The sequence below is a fragment of the Malaya genurostris genome, chromosome 1 (genome assembly GCF_030247185.1).
Source record: "Malaya genurostris strain Urasoe2022 chromosome 1, Malgen_1.1, whole genome shotgun sequence".
Lineage (NCBI taxonomy): Eukaryota > Metazoa > Arthropoda > Insecta > Diptera > Culicidae > Malaya > Malaya genurostris.
Genome location: NC_080570.1, coordinates 22,986,097 through 23,010,092, shown reverse-complemented (window position 1 = coordinate 23,010,092; position 23,996 = coordinate 22,986,097). Strand labels below are relative to the sequence as shown.

General features: G+C 38.0%; 1 protein-coding gene across 4 annotated transcripts in view; it reads left to right on the top strand.

The window, feature by feature from the left end:
* LOC131434820 (uncharacterized) overlaps nucleotides 1-23,996 on the top strand; it is a 424,990-nt gene that overhangs the window by 213,189 nt on the left and 187,805 nt on the right. The window lies entirely within an intron of this gene.

The following is a 23,996-nucleotide window of genomic DNA, read 5'->3' as shown; positions in this document are numbered from 1 at the left end:
GCACACCCGCAAACGGCACACCCTGAAACGGGTTTGTTTATAATTTCGTGAAAATAGGCCACTGAAAAACACCGAATTGCCCTCGGGGTGTGACCTTTTTTACAGTCGACACTATCGATTCGTTGAGTGATTTTATCGACCACGTAATATGACAGATCGTTTTTTTTTCGGTTCAACGAATCGCTAGGGGGGGAGGGAAAGATGAGCAATTATATTTTTCCAACCGATTTCCGCTGTACACATGTCAAAATGAGGTGATGATCCCTCGTACAAACATACGCACGTCCTGTTTACCGACACGTCATTGTTGGGCACGGCTTTTTCGGTTATTTTTATTACCTTACCCCGCATACATATAGGGAAAATTGACTCTTGGATAAGCTTGAGCTTGTACTTCTGGTATTTCGCGTTTGACTACACCGGACAGACAGACAGACACGAAAATTCCCCCTCTGTAATTGAGTTGTCAGCTCGGGCCTTCGGTACCAACCGAACCGAAGACACCGAAAATCCCGTTTGCTGTTGATTGATTTATTCAGCCCAATTTGGACTGTCAATTTGTGTCGGATTGGCCGTTTCCGATTCGCATCGTGAGCGAGCCGAACGCGGAGGAAAGCCTCTAATCTTCGGCCGTCGAATGAAAACGATGGAAACCTGCCTACATACGATGAAGTAGATACGGAAAAGCCAACCCGACTAACCTTCGTCAAGTTCTAATCAATTTGTGCTGGACATATACGAAGTTAACTCATTCCAAAATCGTTAAGGTGATGGGGCGTGAAATAAGAACGAGATTCCCGTTACAAGTCAGGCGACAGAAGCAAATTTTTCGTGAAAGGATATCTAATTAATTGAACAAAAGATTGGGTTTATTAACTGTTCTGACAACGAACCTATGAACGAAATAATGCACCGATTCGGTCCAACCTTCAAGTAGCACTTTTTGAGGCGAAAATGGATTCCAGAAGTTCAATTTGAAGACGCTCCCGTTCCCTCGGGGGCGTTCGAGTGTACCGACAAATCCAATAAAACCCCGTTCCAACACAGACAATTTCTACAAATTGTTTACCTTCCGACCCGGTCCGGGCATCTTTTCATCTCACTTCCGATTCGGTTGCAGTGCTGCTGGCCATCAAGCAGACTTCCTTCCAGTTGACTCCGGAGTACGTTTTTCCAACAATATAAAAGCGAAGTGTTCCTTTTCGTTCCGCTTACACCCGGAAGGGCCAGTCGGCCAGTGGAATGGAAATGAAAACGCGTCCAGGCAGAGTGGGATTTTCTTATTGCAACGAGGGGGGGTTAGTGCCGACAGGGCCAAGTGGGAAATCAGTTAGTAACAAAAACACAAATAATGGGTTATATATATATAGAAAAGAAGACTAAATCCGATAACTTCGAACTGATCGAATCCAACTCTGCATCGTCCTGCCGTTTGGAACGGGTGTTTGTACGTGTAATTGTGGTAGCTTTGGTAGTGGTGATAGTGGTAGCAACAGAAAAAGAAGCCAAGATACTGAAACATCTTCTGAACGAAAATTTATTGTGATGGCTTCAGTGCGTCCGATGTCCTTTCCAGTGTTCCTCCAAGGAACAACTGCCACCAGCTATCTCGAGTAACGGAAGGCATACGTACTTCAAAGATCATTTCTTTTTAGCTTGATATCTGTTGGCTTTCTTCCTCCTTCGTTGCTCTTTGTCATGGGAAAATGGCAACGGGTCAGGCCAAATGATGAACACACGGTAAAACTAACACGTGATGAAATTTGCGCTCAAGTAAGAAAACCGGAGTTGCTGTCATCGGGGTACACTCGAGATTCTATTTCGGTACCTTCATTGCTAAAAGATTTCGGAAATAAAGCTTTCACCAGACACCAAAACGGATGCGATAATTTGATTTCGATGGTGCGTATCCGCACCTGAAGAAATATAGGGAAGGGTCTGTTCTTTTTCTTATTAGTATTATATTGGAAAAAATAATAAACGAGGAAGTAAACAATGGATGAAGAAGGCTGGACATCGTTTACGTGTTTGATCGACCAGAAATTTGACGGATCCAAGTAAGCGAAGAACCCGAGTGGTAGCAAACCGATGGGGAGGGAGATGAAAAAACAACATGGACCATCCGGTATCGAACACATTAATTATGTTTATATGGGCTTAGTCCATGGTAGCCGAGAACTGCAATGGGGTAAAATGTAAATCCATTGGAAATAGAACGAGATAAATGATTATTCTGATGCTGGCAAATGTTCCAAAGAAAGGGAGCGGTTTCTTGAGTTGACCGAATAGGAAAAAGTCGCAGGGAGCCAAATCAGGTGAATTCGATGGTTGCTGAATGGTATTCGTTTCGTTTTTAGCCAAATGTTCACCGATAACGATGTCATTGTGTGACGGAACGCGTTTCAGCACCCAAGACGGGGTTGACAGATGGCTCTGGAGGCCATACCGAAAACAGAATATAAAAAATGTTTCAAAGATTGGATCAAGCGCTGGCTTAGTGTGTTGCAGTCGGAGGCGAGGGGGGCGGGGTGAATAATGATTTTGAAGAATAATCTTGTATTTTCAATTTATTAAATAAATTCCGGTTCTTTTTTGATCAAGGTAGTATACCAAAGTCTAAAGATTTCGTTTTATTTCTCTAGATATTAACGGAAAATAATTAAATATTGTTAGTGAAAACCGGGGCTAAGCCGGACACTTTTAGGAAATTGAAAAAAAAACATTCATTACACCAAGGTTTTTGCCACAATTTCCGTGAAAAGCCGCGATGAAGTGACCAACCGAAAATCCAAAATTTCAGAGACTGTGGGGCGAAACCGGACACTTCTTGGAATTGCGAAAAAACCGTCATTGCACCAAGGTTTTTATTAAATTTATTTACATCACTGTGTAGTTTCAACCTTCAGTTACCATTCTCAATCTGTACCAAATCACGATGAAGTGACCAACCCCAAATCCAATATTTATTACCCACGGTGGTAAACCGGACTCCCTATGGAACTAAACCGGAAAGAAATCGTCTTCAAATGGATTGTCTGTTTGTTTCAATCTTGGGTGAGGTATAATCCTGCTCGCTGGGAATATAGGTACTGTCTCGAAACTTCACGCCTGCAGTACCAAATAATTTATGTTGAATCTAGCTTTAGAGTCTTTATTAAATACTATTTGATTGATTCGCTACATATAATGACCGTTTTGATTTAAATTTTAGTGAAATTTTTTGTTAATTTAGTGATAAAAAGTAGAAAGTATAGAAGTATAGATATACATCCTAAGGTATGTTTCATGAATCTGTTGAGTATTCCAAGTCGAAAATTATGTGTCCGGTGGAGCCCCATTTTGTTTGTCCGTTTTAGCCCCACACAGACAATTCATTTTCGAGACGCAATAATACCTTTATTCTCCCCGTTATGAAAAGCAGTCAATAATTTCTGGATTCAGCATGAAATGACCAATTGAAAACAATAATAAAACCGTCATTACAATGCACAGAAATAAAACATACCCAAAAAATAAGAAAATTTCCTAAATAAAGTTTCAGTTCAAAACGACTTCATTTTGACGAGCACGATTGACGTTTAACTGAATTGACTCAGTGGCATCCAGATAACTGACGTATGTCTGTCACATGAAAGCGCGTTTAATTTTTGGTTTAGAAAATATTTAGGCTGTCCGATTTCACCCCGTATCCGGTCTAGCCCCGGTTTCCCCTAATAATTTCTAGACTTTGAATCCCGCAATTTCCGATACATTTGTCTCAATCCGTAAATCTTATATTAATTGAAAAAAAAACAAAAAATTCAAATACAACGTTTCTAATCATGGAGAAACTTCCAATTGCTGTAATAGCTGTTTCTAGTGTCGACCTAAGACAAGATCTGACAACTGAGGGGGGCTGCTTTTGTTCCTATTTTGGACCAGTTTCTGATTGGCTGATTTTGATGTTGCTACCCGCTAGGGATGTCCGATACCGAGTCGATACTTTGAAGTATCGATACTTTCATTCGAGAATCGGGTATTTTTGGTATCGATATTACATCAGAGCGATACTGTTAGTATCGATACTTTAGGTCTCGATACTTACAGTATCGCAACAGATTGAAGTCAATTCCCATTACTACGGAATATTTTTTTTTTGTTTCAATTACAGAGGTTTTAACCTTAAGGTCATTTGCCACTTTGGGTCAGAAAAACTTTCTAAACCTATGTGTGGGGTTGAGAATAGAACCCAGGTGGGCTTAGTAAAAGACATCGACTAGCCCATCACGCTATACCCATCACCGATGGAACATTTTTTGACATGAATACGTCTTATTTTACTATGGGGCGCCTTTTCAAAATTTACCCTTTGGAAGAGCGGTCATCGAAGACATGATCAGCATTTTGTGATAAAATTTTCAGTAATATAACCACAAATAACTAGAAATTAAGATTTCATATTTGGTAGTGAAAAAGGTAAACATTTGATGCTTCTTTTATTCTAGGCTGCGTAGTTGTTTCATTCAGCTCAGATCGGAATGCAGGTCAAGAATCCAAGAATCCAAATTTTTTCATTCTAATAATCCAGTTCTAATATTCAGTTCCTCGTCCGGAATCCAGGGTCAGAATTGAAATCCTGAATTCTGGAACTTGGACTAAATTTAAGAATTTTATTCTAAGCCTGGTTTATGGACCCGAAATCTGGAACATAGATCAGGATCTTCGTTCTAGACCTAGACTCTGGAGCTAAAATTTGAAAAAGAAATTTCTGGACTTGAATCTGAATTTTGAAATATAATTCTGGATTTGAAATTGAGGTTCAGACCAGAATACAATTGCAAAACTCCTATCCAGAATTCAGACTTATAATTCAAGTTCAGAATTCGAAAATTGAGTTCTGAACCTTAAGTTCTGGAACTACAGCCCGAAACTCTGGATCAAATTCAGATCTAAAACTCAGCTTTATTTCCAGAATTCTTTTCAAAAATGCTTTCCAGAACCAGGTTTCAGTTAGAGAATGCTGGTCTAGAATTAGGATCTAAAACTCACTTTTACAATTCTAGAAGTGTAACTGAATTCAGAGACTAGATTCTGAAAATTTCTGAACTATATTCCGGATCTGGATTATACAACTCAGTTTCGAAGCTGAATTATGGATCCGATTTTGAAAATTGAATCCTGAATCGGACTCTCGAAGAATCCTGGTCTCGAATTCAGTTACCGATAGCAGCTTCAGTGATCAGTTCAACAATCTAGATTCAGAATTCAATTCTTGGACTTAGTTTCAGAATTCAGTTCCATAGTCTAGCATCAAAATTGAGTTTCAGAATTTAGGTCCAGAATTCATTTTATTCGTATTCATGCCATCCGGTTATGTTTCTGACACAACCCACCTCTCTTTTTTTCTTCGACTTCGATGAAGCGCCAGGCTCGTGCATGGATTGGTATGACGTGGACGTGGACGTGGACGCGAGATTTTCGAGAACGAATTTCAACGACGGCTAGTCCACGTCATACTAATACATGCGCGAGCGTGGTGCTTCCGTTCAGTCCGTCCTCGGTACCGTCGTAATGGCAATAGGTATTTTCTTTTAGTGTAGTATTCATGTATCGACATAAAGGTTTTGACATGAAAATTTTTGAGAAAATATCATCATGGCTCCAACACAAAGTGGCGTGCGGATAATCTTTGACATGGACCAAAAGTCGCGAATTCATTCACTTATTTTTTTTTTTGAAATGATTGCTGTTCAAGTATCAATTGATACTTACAGGTATCGATACTTTATTGCCTTTTGATACCTTGTATCGATTCCCAAAATTTCGGTATCCCGATACCCTAGGTATCGATACTTTGCCTTCCGAGTACCATCCCTACTACCCGCACGTTGTGAAAAGTAAAAACTTTTGCAGGATGCGCGAGCAATGATGCCAAGTATAGAGAAAATCAGAAAACAAGGTAATTAAATTTCTAATTCTAGCTCACCAAGGAAAATGAAAATTTTCAGAGTATGTTTCATCGTTTTTTCAACCTCATCTGTTTATAGAGACAGCACTGTGTAATTGAAATCAGCATCAAACCTTTTTGTGAATCAAAGTGTTACCAAAAAAGATTTGTTAAGTTAGTGTTAATTCGAAAGCGTGTTTACTTTTACGAGGAGAATGAAGTGTTGTGTTGTACACTTTGGACGCAATTTAAACATTTTTTAATAAAGTAATTTGAAGATAGGAGAGGATAAAAACAACCCAAAAGAGATTCAGCGGCAGAAATATGCTCAAATAATTGTTTTTAAATGTTTATAAATTATAAAAATATTTTATTCATCAAAACATGTTTCACGTTTAAATCAAATCAAAGACCGAACCTAAAAAATTATATGAGATTAATATTCTTTTTCAGCTATTAAAAAATCTGTAACTATGGCAACAATGTAGCCGATACGTAAACAGGCAGTTGGTATTTATTCAACAGGGCGAAGAAGACGAGAAGGGTGACCAGAGATGCCAGATATTTTCAGAGAAAATCTGTATTACCCTGTATGAAAAATCTGTATTTATCTGTATTCACTAATAAAATGAGATTTCTGCAATGAAATGGCTTTGAACGCTATCTCAACAGATTATGGTTATAAAATGAGAGTTTCAATGAGCATTCAATTTTCATATCTTCGTAGTTCACAAATATATGTAAAGACGAAATTTAATATGAATGTTTTTTCAATCACAATTTATTTTAAATTCCATATACTTTTCTAGATTTAAAAGTTGACTTAGGCTGTGAACCATTTCGCGGTTAATTTTAACTTTTGGTTAAAATTTGACACTCGAGTGGTTAATTTGATGTTGTCAAAAATAACCCTGCTCGAGAGCATGGTTATTTTTGACAGATTGATAGTTCTTTTCCAACACTGAAAAAAATCTCGCAATGAAAATTCTAATACTAATTCTTTAGTTGAAATTATTTCCAGTGGAAAATAAACCCAAATAACTTTCCGTCCGTAAAATTTTGAAATGGGCCACAGTTTTAGTCAAATTTAACTACTCGACACCAAATAACCACTCAAGTGTCAGATTTTAACCAAAAGTTAAAATTAACCGTGAAATGGTTCACAGCCTTAATATGCAACTTCTAGTCAGGTCATACAACTCTCAGGCCGCAGACAGAATAAAGCGATAAATTTGCTCAGCTTTCCCTCTGAAAATTAATTTTCTGTAAGTACATTACTCGCTTTGGTCAGTACCAAGTTTGGCTCTGCTTTCTCGTGCTCACTCTGTCTGCGACCTTAGCCTAACAATAAAGCTTCAAATTGTAATATAAATGTTTTTTTTTGTGTTGATCATCAAACATATGCACATAAATTTTTACTTTAATTTGTGATTTGTCCGTTGATTAATAAACTTTCATCTCGTCACTGCAATCAAATACGAAAGATAGCTCAGACGAAAACAGTTTAATTTTTCTTTATTACTTTTTGTGAAATCTGTATAAATATGTATTAAATTTAGGGAATCTGTATAAAATCTGTATTCTGTATTAGTTCTGTATGAGAATGTAAAAATCTGTATAATACAGATAAATCTGTATAAATGGCATCTCTGAGGGTGACTCGGAAGAATCCCTCTAAAAAAAGTTCGTCCAACAGAAATCCTCCGTTGGTCCTATGAATGTCCAATAAATCGTCCGACGTGTGGCCGATTCGGGACCAGAGGTCCATTGTTGAGCTATTTTCAATGTAAGGAGTTGGAGCCCCGTTGGACTAGTTTTACTGGAGAATTTTGGAAGGTTCTACAGTGAGTTACAAAAGAGCGTGGCCCGCGATTAACCGCGATCGGTAAAGTGGAATGGTGTGTTTTTTTTAACACAGAGGGCACTCACTAGTGTTCTTCATGCAATGCGAGAATGAAATTAGCTGGTCACAAACTACTTTTTCGTCTTTTTCCGACTATACAATAATACGGTGCTGTTTTTTTTTCTCTGTATGTTGTGAAATTCGTAAGCAGGGTTACCAGTTTTGCAGATATTCAAGAAAGCTCCATGAAATAACTATTTATTTGATGAATTCCTCAACTTATTTTCGGCAACCACGTTTGTGCGAAAAAATAGATTGGTTAAAAAACTGTTTCAAAAGTCCAGATTTAAAAAAATGCATTATTGAATCGCCTTGGATTTATTACCAATTACTTTGATTCCTTCACGAGCTGGTTTAGTCAACAGAAATGTTGTAGTTGAAACAACTGAATCGCTAATAAGATTCAATGCTACATTAGTTGATTGTTGAGAAGTTCACGTGTGTCTTCGCAAAACTGCCAGCATGAAATATTCAACTAGATTGGAGGTTGTTTTGACCACCAGCTTTGTTGTTTTGACAGTTTAGAAGAAAAAAAACCGCAATCGATTCGTTGTAACCAATCGAATCAGAAAAACAACTCATATTTTAGCTGTATTGCATATTTTAGATCCTTTCCGTAAAGAACATTCGGCCCTGAACTGAAACGTTTCGACCTATCTTCTTCGAAGGTGTTGGGTTTTGTGTGTATTAAAAGCGTTCGTAATGCAGTGTGGGATGCTACCCAGGTAACCAATTAGCATTGATATGTTTTTCTGTAGTAACATTAAGGAATGTTGTTGTCGGCTGAGCTAGCAATAAGAACTAGACAACGAAAATTTTAAAATCATTGAATTACACAAATGTTCCGTTCAGAGTTTTGTCCAAAAAAATCATTCCACACAGCCATGCCAAACTCGGGTCAGAATTCAGTTTATCGATGTATCATTTTAACCGTATTCCAACTGTTCGATTTCGCAGGAAATACGGTCTTTCCGTGTTCTGCTCAAAACATGTTGAGTTAGACCGCCCCTTGCCAGTCAGACGATTCGTACCACAACCGACCGGCCTACTACGATTAACCGACCGACTGACCGACCGGTAGACGTTTATGTGGCTTTTCGATTTGTTCTGCCACCGGAATCGAGCGATTTTTCGGAACGGTCGATTGGCTATTCGACATTATATTAGTAGGCTCCGAAACAGAACCGGAAACGCTACCTAGTCGGAACAGAACGGGGTGATAGCTTCATCAGCCGAGTCAACACAGCGTGGCACGAATTCAGCCATTCATCCATCCATCGCCAGCGTCAACGGCAGTGCCATGGTCCGAGGGCTGAAGAGAGGGGACAGGATGCGGTGTTTGACGCTGTCCGCAGCAGACACATCGGACCTTGATTGGATATTTACACAAATGCGGCCATCGGGAAATAACTGAAATAAATGTAGCCTAGCTTTTTGTCGTCGTGGCCTGGTGGTTGGTGGCTGAATTTGTTGCACTCGATTCGCAATAGCTTCAGCCCGGAGGCGGCTGGACGTTGGAACGTTTGTTGCATATTGATAAACCAACAAGCGACGGTCAAATGAGAATCGCACCGCTTGATGACCCAGACACTGTTTGATTGAATAACATTCCATCGATGTTTTCATTTGTTTGGTTGTCTGATTTTTCATTTTCTATGCTGCTATTGATTTCAGCTGACAATGTCATCGGGAGAATGGTCAAGCGATTCAAATTGCATGTGGGTTTTATGTAATGGAAAGGATATAATTTTTCGTAGGTGACAAATGTAAGAGGCTTGGCTATTATTAAAATGCATAATATAACTTGAACAGACAATTGGAGAAAGCTATAGTAGAAGTTATTGAAGGTTTTTTTTTATTTTAAAAGAAATGCATGTAAATTATTGTTTATTGTGTAACTAGCTTTAAAGGTATCTCAATCGTAAGACGTAAAATTATATATTTTTCTCGTACTCCTATTAGTTTTTTTTACCATCACTGCTAACCTTAATTCAATTTGACAATTTAGCCGTACTGTTCGTACATGCAGTGATGGCATTTCACCAGAGTGATACACGCTAGCGTCAGATTCTTGTCCACACCGAGGATGCAAAAAGCGAAGCATCGTACAAAGAGGAAAGCGCACTTCTTCTCAGTGTCGAATAGACAGCATTTGAGTGTGTGCTTATGGTTAAAGCAGCTGGCGCGAGTGAAACACATTCTCTTCGCATGAATCGCTCTCACGCGCTCTCGCCTAAATACACTCAAGTGACCACTGGTGCGTGCTAGTGAGCGAACACTTCTGTGAGTTAATTTTTGTCGTGAATACGACTTACTTTACTATGGGGTGCCTTTTCAAAATTAGCCATATGGAAGAATGGGCAGAACTTAATCGTGAATATCTCGACTTGTATTAAGGGCAGCAACATAATTCTTTCACCATTTCATCGATCATTTCTTCTTGTGTGTTGGATGGTAGCAGACGTCGTGAGAATGATTTATCATTTGCTTTCCAGTCCTCGAGGAAGCCATATCATCAACCAACAGCGACGGAGTGCACCTTCTGCGTGGTTAAAACCTCAAACGCTCTGGTCAGAGAGCTTTCAGAATAATTTGATTAGCTTTGTGCAACTTTTGCAGTGCAAAATTCGCAACACTGTTAAATATCATAGAGAATAACACAATTTGGCCCTTTCTGAATGCCAGAAATTTATCTCGTACGGCATTTTGATAACGTTTGTGACTCAAATATTTAAATCCGAAACGAATTATAATTACATCAAAATTCCGTATATTTGTATTTAAAACAATAATTGTATACCCAAAGAATTAAGCGAAATTTACTTCACTATACTGTATACGGTCCATTTTCAACCACTTGTAGTTTGTAGTCGAACTTTCTGCTGATTTGCTATATAAAATCCATAGCACCGACTTAGAAGCCATTAATGAAAGGTTCTTTCACAGCTACCATTATTTTATCATAAAGAACTGGTTATTTCGTAATATTTAATTGTGTTTCAGAATGTTTAATGTAACTAATCTGTACATTAGTTTAGGAGTATCGTTTCAAATTCTAGTAGTGAAAAAGAGGAAAGCTTGCACAATTCACACAATCGATCAACTAATTGATATTCGAAAGTATAAAGAAAGAGTGTCAATTTTATTCGTATTCACGACATCCAGTTATGTCTATGACATTACATACCCGTACTTTATTTAAATTTATAGAAGGTAACGATGGCCTTGCTATGACAATCTTTTACGCGGCAAGGAATAACTAAACTTTAACGATAAATTGCACTTTTGCTGAATATGCGTGCCCTACGCTTCTCTTATGCGAACCGTACACCATAGTCCTCACCCGCGTGCTTACTTCGGAGAAAATATCTTCATCCACCTCAGAGAATTTCAGAGCTCTGCTCTAGCAATTTAGTGTGATCGAATGCTAGAGCGGAAAAAATAAACACTCACTCTCATGATGCGTGCACACTTTATATAACAGTGGTGTATATGTATGAAAGAGAAGAGCTCTCGTTGATGTTGTCAGTGCGAGGGGAGGAATTATACTTGCTCTTCGTCACACAGAGGAGATGGACATCTCTGCGTACATGATCGTAATTCAACTTGGTTTAACATAAAACAAACATAAGTCAAAATTCATGGAGGCAGTACTGCTGAACTGTCAAGGATGAACGCTTGTTCATTTTTGACGTCACGATAATAAAATTTAATAATCGATAGCCTTTGAGATGCACTTCGAATTTCCGGGTATCTCCCTGCGTGCAGTAGCACCATAATAAATTAACTCTATCGTATGAATATAATCAAGCAATAGTAAACAGGATTTTATTTCTTATTCGTAGGAAAGTCAAATTCTTTTAATTATTGAGTATCAATTACCTAATATTTAAATACAATATTCTCAGAGAAGGAGCAATTTTTACGCAAATTTGATACATGTAAAAAAAATTCACTCAAAATTTGCGTGCTTTTTACACAATTTTTGGCTCGTACAAATAATGCGTTACTCAGTAAATGAGTAGATTTTACCCAAACATCGTTTCCAGTGGAAGAACTCAAGTAACTAAGGAGGTACTCTAAATTAGAGTTGTTCCACTTTCTCTGTAGATAAGTGGGAACTGACTCATTTTTTGAGTAACTATTTTTAAGCATGTAGAGCAGAGATGTCAGCTCTACAGTTTGTTTGCAAATCGGCAGGTTTCTAGAATAAGCTGCAGACATGTATTCGTTGCGGACTTTTGAAAATCAATTACTCTTACTTTTTTTAGTGTAAACTACGATTAAACATGGCAAATCTTCAGAAACCATTGTAATGTCACATTACTCTCTCTCTCACTCTCTCTCTCTCATACTTTATGTGCTATTTCCGGGCATTTCGCACAATAAATTAAGATCAACATTACCACCTCAAAGTAAAATCGTTTTCTTCCACATCTACTATCATCTCTAAACAAGTAGCGCCTCTACATTTCATTTTAGCGTCATTGTGCAAATCGGTTGGAGGCGAAATGCATTTTGATACGGTTCTGAAGTCCGTATTACACATGGAATACTGAATAAAAAAAAATTCGCCCACTCGGATTAGATTCGAATCGTATTCCGAACGGATAAGTTGGGACTGTTTGTAGTATAAATGAATCGTTTCCTGTAGTCTCCACCGAAACTAAAGCTTGCTACATTTTATTCATCTTACCATTCGCCCAGTAGCTTAGATGCCAGGTAAAAATTTCAAATATTTTTAGGCAGAGTTGCAAAAGTCTGTGAATCCGAAAAAATATCTGTTGGCTTTCATTTCTCTATACAGTATGACACAGAAAACTGGCTTGGCGAGCAAAATAAAAGAAACGGCGCGGCCATTTCAAAAGTTTGTAAATATTGACGAAAGTCTACGAAAACCTGGATTTTCAAAAGTTTGCAAAAAAGTGTGCAGGTCTTTAGAAAAAAATTCCAAATTTACATACAAATCTGCAAACCTGGCAGCACTGCTCAGTAGACTACACGCAGACCCTGTCAGCTTGGAGCGAAATCAATCTTCAGTCCAACAACGCCATCGCACGGCATCACATTCAACATATCATGTCAATTGTATGGGCGCGCAGTGCTGCTATTTTGGCGCACAAATTTGACATTTCTCTCCCCAACTTCTATGTACGAGATTCGATGCGGACTCGTCTGAGGGCGCCATGCTCGCTAAAAAGAATGTTTCCAATGATTTGTTCGGGAAATGTGAGATCTGAATATCTTGTTAATATGATGTCTTTGCTACACGCTTACCCGCTTGTGCGGAATTCTGGCAACCGTCAGAAGGTTGGCTGCATTCCGGCTGCTGTCAAAATTGTCCAGGCAAAATTGCGTCATTATCTCGCCGTACGTGTCTTGTTTATTTCTCTCTCCCTTATTTTTTTTTATTCGATTTCATTTGATATAAGTCAATCCCGCACGTATATACAAAAAAAAACGAAAAAAAACGAATCATGAGATGAGGTAAATGAGATTGAAATATGGGTATGTTTGGTAATGAAAAAGCAAAGTTATTGGCAATAGAATTTTTCATAATTAGTAACAGATCGGCTGAAAAGTTCGTATCGTTTCTATGAGAGGGCGCCACTAAAATTAAATCCATACCATTTTCAGTTAGTACCAACCTTCAAAAGATACGTGTATAAATTTGACAGCTGTTGATGAAACACTACTTTTTGATGAAAAAAAGTGCCGCCGTTACCAAAAAATGGCTTGATGAGTGTTATCCAGACTCTGCATCGGGCGAAGCAACAATTCGTAAGTGGTTTGCAAAATTTCGTACTGGTCATATGAGCACCGAAGACGATGAACGCAGTGGACGTCCAAAAGAGGCTGTTACCGATGAAAACGTGAAAAAAATCCACAAAATGATTTTCAATGACCGTGAAGTGAAGTTGATCGAGATAGCTGACACCCTAAAGATAATAAAGGAACGTGTTGGACATATTATTCACGAATATTTGGATATGAGAAAGCTTTGTGGAAAATAGGTGCCGCGTGAGCTCACAATCGATCAAAAATAACAACGAAAAACCATGATGAAATTGAACGAATTGGGCTTCGAATTGCTCCCTCATCCACCGTATTCTCCAGATTTGGCCCCCAGTAACTTTTTCCTGTTCTCAGACCTCAAGAGAATGCTTGCTGGTAAAAAAATTTCGAAGCAATGAAGAGGTAATCGCTGAAACTTAGGCCTATTTTGAGGCAAAGGACAAATCGTACTACAAAAATGGTATCGAAAAGTTGAAAGATCGCTATAATCGCTGTATCGCCTCTGATGTCAATTATGTTGAATAATAAAAACGAATTTTGGCAAAAAAATGTGTGTTTCTATTAAACGATACGAACTTTTCAGCCGAACTGTTATATATGAAGGGCAATAACTTATTGCCTTTCATATGTACTGTTTATTGAAAAAATAAAACTAAGACGCTAAGAATGTAGAACCGATCCAAAACGGTTCCGCCAATCTTGTATGACAAGAATCCGACAGAAACAAAACCGTTAATAACCGCTAGGCGTAATTCTCAGCCGGAAACGGTTGTTGCATTGTTGCCAGACTTTTGCCGGAATTCCGGCAAAAATGGCTGGCAGTCATAGCCAGTCGTCTGGGGGGAAATCTGACCGCCGCGTACAAGTGGGTATAAGCTCGAGCTTTACTACGCAGTGTGAACAGATTTTTTTGTCATACGAACCTTGAGCTGAGTGGAGTTCTTTATACTTCTATTAATTTTTCAACATTACCCATCATCCTAACTCGGTGCAACTGTCATTCTTTTAGTTATTAGCGGCCCTTACACGATCATTAAAAGTGTCATTACTAAAAAGTAATGGCACTTTTAATGATCGTGTAAGGTCTACGAGTTCAGTAATGACACGAGTAATGATGGAATTCCAGATTTTCCATCATTACCAACATTATTTCTTCTTATTTTTTTTGTGGAAGTGCTGAATATCTTTAGAACTATACGCGAAAAAATGACAAAGTGTAGATTTAAATTGTTAATATTTCATTAATTTTAACGTTTCAATAGCAAATCAAATTTATTTTCAGCTAAACGAAAATAAAAATATTGCTATTGCTATTGCTGGAGTAGTTACAAATACTCATCATTAATAATGAACGTGTAATGCAAAAAAGTAATGATGTACAGTAATGCAGTAATGACGAGCGTTTGAGCAGAAGTGTCATTATTTAGTAATGACACTTTTAATGATCGTGTAAGGGCCGCTATTAAAATTGACCATAAGCTTAGCACGGTACACAGTAAAAAAAGAATTGTAACAATCTCGTTGTGATTATCAATTGATGTGAAAAAAAATCAGACGTACCGAACATCAAAAGCAAGAATTTCCTGTTTCCCAGAAATATTGCAAATAAATCACACGTTATTACATCAAAACCATACATTACATCACCTTAACTGAATGCGGTATATGATTCTGATATTAAATTATGCTTCTTTTTGTGTTATTTTACCTTTAGAACGACAATGAGGTTGTTGTGTTATTATATCGCATTCGCTGCACAACAGTAGAGACTAGTGATGTGCAGCAATTTTAATGTAATATTACAAATGTGTTGGTGTCGTTCTAAAGGTTGTAATATTACAAGAAAAGATGCATAATTTCCTTTTCGAATCATCTAAGTATTCAGTCAAGCTGATGTAATCTACTCAATCGTTTCTACCATAAGTCGTTGATTTTTTTAAATACCTTAATGTTAATTTAAATTTTTCGTTTAATTTTGACCATAAGTTGAACTGATTTCTAAGAACAAACAAAAAACCTTAACTATTCGAAACATGTATTATCTGAACTATATTTGCATGTTTTGAAAAAAAAATGGCAAATTATCACAACTAAACACTTTATTAATGCTTGCATCTAGCTTGGCATCCTCTCCGCCCTTTTGGTACCACCGAAATTATAAATAAATTGGCAATAGTAAACACTACTTGATAGTTCTATTTCGGTATTACTGTTTGTACCCTACACAATCGCATATCGTTAGTCCTAAATGTGAAATAAGTCATGATAGAAAACAATATATCAGATGTCATCCATTTGTCTGGCGTGTCCCGCCATACCGCGCGGCAAACCAGACTCGAAGATGTGCCAAAATCCGTATGCGTATCATCGCCCACATTCCGAAAACAATTTCCCGGAGACGAAAACCACTAACTGTTGAGCAGCAGATTGTTCCCGGCAGTCGAGAGTCAGTTAGTCTGCGAGACGTCGTCGAGGACTGGGTTTCCGATGTTGAGCAAGAAAGGATGCACTTTGGTAAGTTACAACCGACCAACCAATCCACCCACCATCGCCTTCGTTGCAACACCCACTCAAACAATCAGTCGAGAAGAGAATTTATACAGCAAAAACGAAGTGAATGCTGAAATATTTTCCTCTTGAGTGTAGTGATTGGTTTTCGTCGTCGAGGGTATATAGTTTTGCTGGAATAGTATTTTCGCCGCACTGATTTGGCCTTTTGGCGTGATTGGTATATGGGTTTCGGCGAAGTATTGGTTTATCCCGAAAGTAGTGGAAAATAAATGGACTGCAACCATGCATTCGGGGCAAAGTTTTCCGTTTCTGGGTGGTGGACGGATAAAGCTCCTGGTGGGATTCAATACGTTTCGTGCTCGATCAATTTCGAGTGGGATTAGGAAGATCGGCAAAACAAATCCCAGCTAGTTTGGAAACCAACGAATCAATTCAGCACTTGGGGATGGATTGTTTGCCAGATGGATTTTTGCTATCATGATAACATAACCTCATATTCAGTCTAATGCATGACAGATCAATTGATTTCAAGCAACCGAAGCTATTTTTCACAATGTTTTTGATTGTTTATTCTACTTATCAGTGTTCAACTCAACGTACGCTTCCTTAACCATCGGATGTCAGGAAAGCGATTAAATTCGATTGGCTTAACAAAGGCTTAGAAGCAGATTACCTGAAAGTTTATTTGTATACTCGGTCGCTTCAGGTTGGTATTTTCTCAGACGACGGAAGCACGACGTCTAGCACGGTGGCACGTTCAATGTAAGATTTCAAATCCCTCCCTGCCGGTTTTGCAGTGGATTGAATCTAGACACGTTTTTGTCGTCTCTTCTGTTGGTACTTATACTGATGCCTTGCACGGTGTTATTGTACTGCCAAACAACCCTGCTTCAAAACAAAACGATATCAATGAGAACTAGCTCAGCCGAACTCGAATACCAAATGCAGGATATATATTCTTTTGTCTAGAACTCGATTTGTTTCCATGATTTAAGTACTATTCGAAACACTGATTTGCTTAGGACGAATGAAAAATGCATTCCAAAATAATACAGAACCCAGGCGATGAAGACAATATCCGCTAAATATATTCGTCAGTAACGAAATACCTAAACTAAATATTGGCGATATAAAATTTGATCAATAGTGTTAACTGAATGCAATTTGAAAATCAATTGGAAGTATACCAAATAAGATGAGTTGACTTGTCCCAATTCGAAAGTAGTCAAAAGTGGTTATGTAATTTTTGTATCCATTTGATGAGAACGCTGCGTTAAAGCGGGGCTGGCAATGACCTCGAAATACAATTTGCTTTGTATTCGAAAAGGGGTATCGCTATTCGAACTCTGGAACAACATTCTTGGCGTCGTTTAAAGTGTTTTACTGCGTATTTTTGTGGTTTGTTGCGTCCAACATGGTGATACGTTTTAAGGAAAAATTCCGAACTGTGCTTTGAAAAAAATATTCTGAATCACAAACGCGAAGCAGAAATGGAAACCGGTAGTAGCATGTAGAGAGACGGAGGGTTTAGCTTAAGCAAACATCCTGTCAGCTTAGAGAGAAATCAGTCTACAGTTCAGTTGAGCCATCACGCCGAACAACACTGACTAAAGGGTAACGGCTCCCTATTTCATCTGAGCGTCTATTTCCATTTCGTTCCTTCATCTTATGACTTTGAACATGCATCATATCTTTCATCATACCTTAACCAAACTGTTAACGTTTTAGAAATGTTTATTTAGGTTTTTTTTCACACTTTCCCATTACAAAAAAGGCGGGTTGAAAAACGGATAGTTCAGTTACTTTGATGTAAAAGCATCTGTATTCTGCACCTGGATTTCTGAAACCATATTCGAGAGCCGAATGCCAGAACTGAATTTGAGACCTGAATTCTTAGCTTCAATGCTAGATTCTGGAATTGAATTCTGAACATGAATTTGGCAACTGAATTCTGAAGCTGCATTCTAGAATATAATTCTGGATTGTTGCACTGTTCACTGAACCTGTATTCTGTGAACTGAATTCGAGACCAGGATTCTGGTTCGGTGCTGAATTCAGAACCTGAATCCTAGCTCTGAACACTGAACCTGTATTCTGTTGTACAGCTGAGTTTTTATTACAAAATACGGATTTAGGATTCAGATTTTAAAATCGGATCTAGAATTCCGTTCCGAAACTCAGTTCTTAAGTCCAAAAAAGTTTAAAAATCTTCAAAATCCAGTTTCTGAGTTCGGTTATACTTCTAGAACTGTAGTACTGATTTTTCGAACCAAATCCTAGATCTGCATTCCGGAACTGAATTCTGAACCTGGATTCTGGAATGCATTATAGAATCGATTTCTGGAAAAACAAATGAATTGTGGATCAGAATTACTATCCTGAATTTCGGTCTGCAGTTCCCGAGCTTCAGGTTCAGAACTCAGTTTCAGAATTCTGAATCTGAATTCCGGACAGAAAACTGTAAACTGATTTCTGATCTTAACCTCAATTTAAATTCCAGAATTCAGTTTCAAGACCAATTCGTTTTCAAAATTTAACAAGGGAGCTCCGGTCTATAATCTAACTTCTGATCTGTCCCAGATGTTGGTTTCAAAACTCTATCTCTGAAACTCGATTGTGGCCTTAGTTTCGGGACGAGGAACTCAAATGTTAATCTGGTCTTGGATTCTGAATCTGAATTTCAAAGCTGAATTCTATTAACCGCATTCTGGTCTGAACTGATCGAATCAACTACGCAGGCTTGAATAAATGAAACATCAAATTTTCACCTTTTTTACTAATCAAATATTCTAGAGAAATTTTGTTTCGAGTTACTTGTGATTATTTCATACAACTGAAAGTTCTACCACAAATTGCTGATTCTATTTTCGTAGACGCGGAGACAAAACTAAATAAGTAAAGATAATTTTTGATTTTGGCTCTCTGATAGCTCACTTACAATCACAAATGCAAATGAGATTAGTTTTTCATTAGGAAAAGCCTGCATTTAATCACGATTCAGACGATCAATCGATTTCGGTCGACGTCAAGATTTATTTAACAATTTTTTAGCCGAATATTACTCACATACCCGACGTCAAAATGTTCCGTGAATTTGACGTTATGTTTCTTCATATGAATTGCTTACAATTAATGTAGTCGTTCCGTAAACGATCCCAGCCGGTGATAGATGGCTGATGCCACGTGTGAATCGTTCTTACATATTGTTTTGTTTTCATCAGGAAACGCGTTGGCCACTCATTTTCCACCAGGGCCGCCGTTCATTTTTCACCGGGCATAGAAACCTCAATATTAAAGTAAGATGTATGCAGGTCAAAATGGGCTCAAATCATTCAGTGATCGTTTTTTACATTTGAAAATATATTCACTTTCCAATTTAGGAAACATTTCTGTCTCGAATTTTACAATTCGTCATGATTCTGAATATTTACGAATTACACCACTATTCAATATTGGATATATTCATTTAGTACTGTTCATTTGTTTAATCGACGATTGAACATTTCTTAAAGTACCCGGCAAGCAATAAATATCTTCAAAAATGGGAGATTGTTTTCATCTCATTTCGTATCGCAAGATTGCCAAGTTTTCTCATAACGTGATGAAAAAAAATATTTTTTCTTTAACAAATTCCTCCCCACAAGTATTTTTTTGGGTGTCCGTGACATTGGTTTAATTATATTATTCATACTAATTTTTCAATAAAACTGTTTCGCTTCGGATATTAGTAGAAAGTGCGTGATAAAAAGAAATGAAATAATCATTATGGAAAATCTAGCAACACTGATTTCATTCCGATATATGCAGGGATGCCAGGTTCACAGATTAATCTGTGTTTCACAGATGACTTTCTGCACAGATTTTAAAAATAACAGACTCATCGATTTCTGAAAATGATCATAGATTTTCAAAGATTTTTAAATCGATCACAGATTTTTAAAATTGATCACAGTTTAGCACCGAAAAGTAGAGAGCGGTTGGAAATAGTGAGACCGTTTATTTTTTTCATCAAAATTCCGATTCCGATCAGCTATTATTGTACGGGAAATGTTCACAGATTTGAGACGAAAGCAAAACAAAAAGACCCCATTGTTTTTAAAAGTCGAAGTGATTTAGAAAACTGGTTTCAAAAATTTCGTATGTTGTCCCACAACTGGCAAGAAGAATTCTGACATTTTGAACCTGAGAGTGCAATAGTGCAATATTTTGTTCAATCAATAATTAATAGGATGAATATAGGAATAATGATAGGATGAATAAAAATCCATTGAAAGGAAATTAGAAACAGATTAGAGAACATTTATGTTTTTTATGTTGACAAAACTTGGTTACGTGGATATTTCTTCCAAAAATATACGTCCCAGTATCAAGAATGACCTGTCATTAGGCTCTTGAAACAACGAGACAGGCTGTTAGATCAAGACATCGGTTTTCATCAAAACTCAAACAATTCAATTCTGAACACCGTATTTACTGCTGTGCTGTGCCGACAATTTGCTGCACTGTTTGGTTTCATTATCGTGTCATCCTAGACATAAATAAAAGCCAGCAAAAACAAAACCCATCTCAACACGGATTTTTGAATGAGTGTATCAGGCATGTTATGATGAACGGTGCCAAATTTGCATACTAAACTAGTGACCACGGATCCTAGCACCAGCATGGTTGAAAAATTGTAGTTGAGTAAAAACCACCAAACTCGTGCATGTATCAAATTCTGCCACATCGCTTCCTCTTCCAGATGGTTGAACTAACCTGGCCTGAGCATTCTTTCGTTCGTTCCCCGTTGGTTCGGATAAAAACCCGGAAGAAATATTGTCATCATGAGCGAAGCATTTGCTTCCAAACAAAAAAAAAAACAGTTCTTCGCTGCAGCAGCTCACATACGAAAACACCGTTTGGTCTGCGCATCGTTCGCAAATCCACGAAATCCTGCAACGGAACGGATTGAGATAGGTGCCCGTGTGTTCTACCGGTTGGAAATCGAATCACTATGCTGCCATGGGTAGAATCTGACTCGAATTTTGTGTTTTTTGTTTTGTTTTTCGTCTATCGTGTGGCAGCACCGTCGTGGTATCGTATAACATATTGAATGTCATCGATAGCGAGACGACTGTGCTCAGCCCATCCTTCGACGTGATGCTAAACGACTTCAGCAATATTTTTATCGCCCGATCGTTTGCTTGCTTTCATACAGGGAGTGCACACAAGCGGACACATGCTCTGAAGTTTGGGCGGGAAAGTTTTTCGCCATTTCTGGTTAGCGGCTATCGCGCTGTATATCGATGCTTTATCCTATTCATTTATTTGGCAATATGATGCCCCTTCTCTGTCTGCTTCACAGAATCGATTGCTGGGATTGCCTAGGACAATCGAGAACTGGAGCCGGATGAAAACCGCTCTCCGCTCGAGTTGGTAGGATTGGAAATTTAAATTGAAGTTGATGCCGGATTTAGATTTAATTGACTTCGAAATTTGGCTGTTATTATTCCCAGTAAGCAACGGGCTCGGTTCAGATTTGGTTTCAGGAAAAGCAGCAACGTCTTTGTCTTCCGCATGCATCATAACCGATCGAATATTCATGGAAACTGAAATACGTTCTAATAAGCTTAATGCCCCGTTTACACTTCTGCTGGCTGCCAGCATGCTGGTGTCAGTGTACTGCCCTCTTAGGAAAAAACGTTCAACGGTGGTCCTTCGTTGGTCTAATACTTTGGATCATTGGACCACAGTTGAACGTTTTTTCCTAAGAGGGCAGTACACTGACACCAGCATGCTGGCAGCCAGCAGAAGTGTAAACGGCACCCATCTGACACAGGTATGTGAGCACCAGCCATTTGAAAGTATACCGATTATGTTGAGCCCCTCGCGTTTCGAGCCCCAAACACTGCGATGTTTTGATACTCATCGCGACACTCAAATTGTGAAAATTATTTCCACTTGATATCTCAAAACACTGTCTGCTGTATTTTAGGTAAACCGACAAGTTATTGTGAGAGAGTCGACCCAAAATTCACTAATTTTCGTGCACTAAACAAGGTAAACGCATAAAACAAATGTATTACTGTTTGTTTGTTTACGTTACAAACAGCTGATTTTGAAGTTCCGATTTTGATCTCATCAAGATGGCGTCGTGACAAGAGGCCGGTAAAAGGGGTATAAGCTATTTAACATCTGGGCACACTGGCGCTCCTGGTTGTCGGATCTGGAATGGTTTGACAGCAGTTTGTTTTGAAATGTTTTTTCTTTCTCTAAATTTCGACACGATTCATTTTGTTTCGAAGTAGCTATACTTGATGGAAGCCGCAAATCGTAAATTCGACGGTTATAAAATCGTAATGTTTAAATTAGTAGAATCGACCGTGTGGTGTGTTCGCAAACTTTCCCGTGAGTGATGTGTTATTGGTTAGCTTTGGATCACAGCAGGCGCTTTAGACTAAGAATCGGATGCTACGTTTGAAGGTGTTGAGAATGATTAGGGCAGATTCAGAGATGTTGAACTGTGACATTGACAAGAAATTCAGTGCCAACCAAAGCACCGTCGGAAGGATTCATTGGTATTTTCAGCACAGTAAGTAACTAAACAGGGCTCTTATGTAGTTTTGGTTTGAAAAAACAAACTCAAACAATCACTTTTCACTTAACTGTGTTGGATTCGCGCTTAGTAACGGGGTGTGAACAAACCCGATAAAAGAATCAGGCTTGAAACTGACGCGAATTTCAGTTCAATAACATTGAAACTATGTTCGAAAGTGGCTTTAAAAGAATGATTCGACAGCAGTTAGGGTGGAGACTGGGTTAAGATTGGCATCAAGCGAAATCGACGAAAGAAGTAGGGTCTAAAAATTTCAAGAAAACATTTTTTTTTCTTTATGTTTTCTTATAGTACAACATTTCAAGAATATTCTGTGAAATTTTCAAGCCTATTGGAACGAAACTCTAGAAGTTATGGGCCTTTATTTATGCTTATCCTATTCCGCGAAGTAGCAAGAGCTCGGCACATACCAGCGTTGCCAGGTCATTTTTCCAAAAATCTGTATCGGTGCAAAAATCTATCTTTACCATATCGGTATCAGAATCTCGTCAGCATAAGTTCACGGAAATGTCGTCACCAAAGCTCATTTCGGTGAACAAAAAAAACGGTCTCGTTGCAACCTTTTCTCCTGTCTATCCAAGCTATGAACGAAAATCGGTATTTATCTGTACGATCCGTGAATTATCGGTATTTTGGGAGTACATATCTGTATTGCGGTATAGAGGTCAAATATCGGTATACCTGGCAACGTTGGCACATACACTCTTACCAGCCGCTACCTAATTTAGGGTCAAAACCTACCCAAAATCAACTAAATTTTGGGTAACGAGTGATGATCTCAAAATTTAGGTAAATGTAAGATTAGTACAAGTTTATGCCATATAAACGCTACCCATTTTTACAAATCAACTCAAAGTTTGAGTAGATAACGACCTAATTTTGGATAGCTTATAGAAGAGGTCGAGCTCTTCTATAAGCTACCCAAAATTAGGAGAGTGATGCCTCGTCAAAAAATAAGTCGATATGATTTTCAGTGTAGGCTCAAAATTTCTACTTCGATTGACATAAAAATTTGACAAAACTGTCTTGAAATGTTTTATTTTAACAAAATAAAAAAGTAAAAATATGATTTTTTGAAAGTGTTAGACCACACACTTCCTACTTGTAAAATACTAGATTCCGCCGTTTTTGGTTTTAGTATTTTGGGGAGGTTTTACAGCTACGAAACGACGACTTTTTCATGAAATTCATGTTGTTCAAATGATGCCTTTTATTATGCAAAACATTTGAATTTATTCTTTGGGACGTTAGCTCTAAAAAAATTA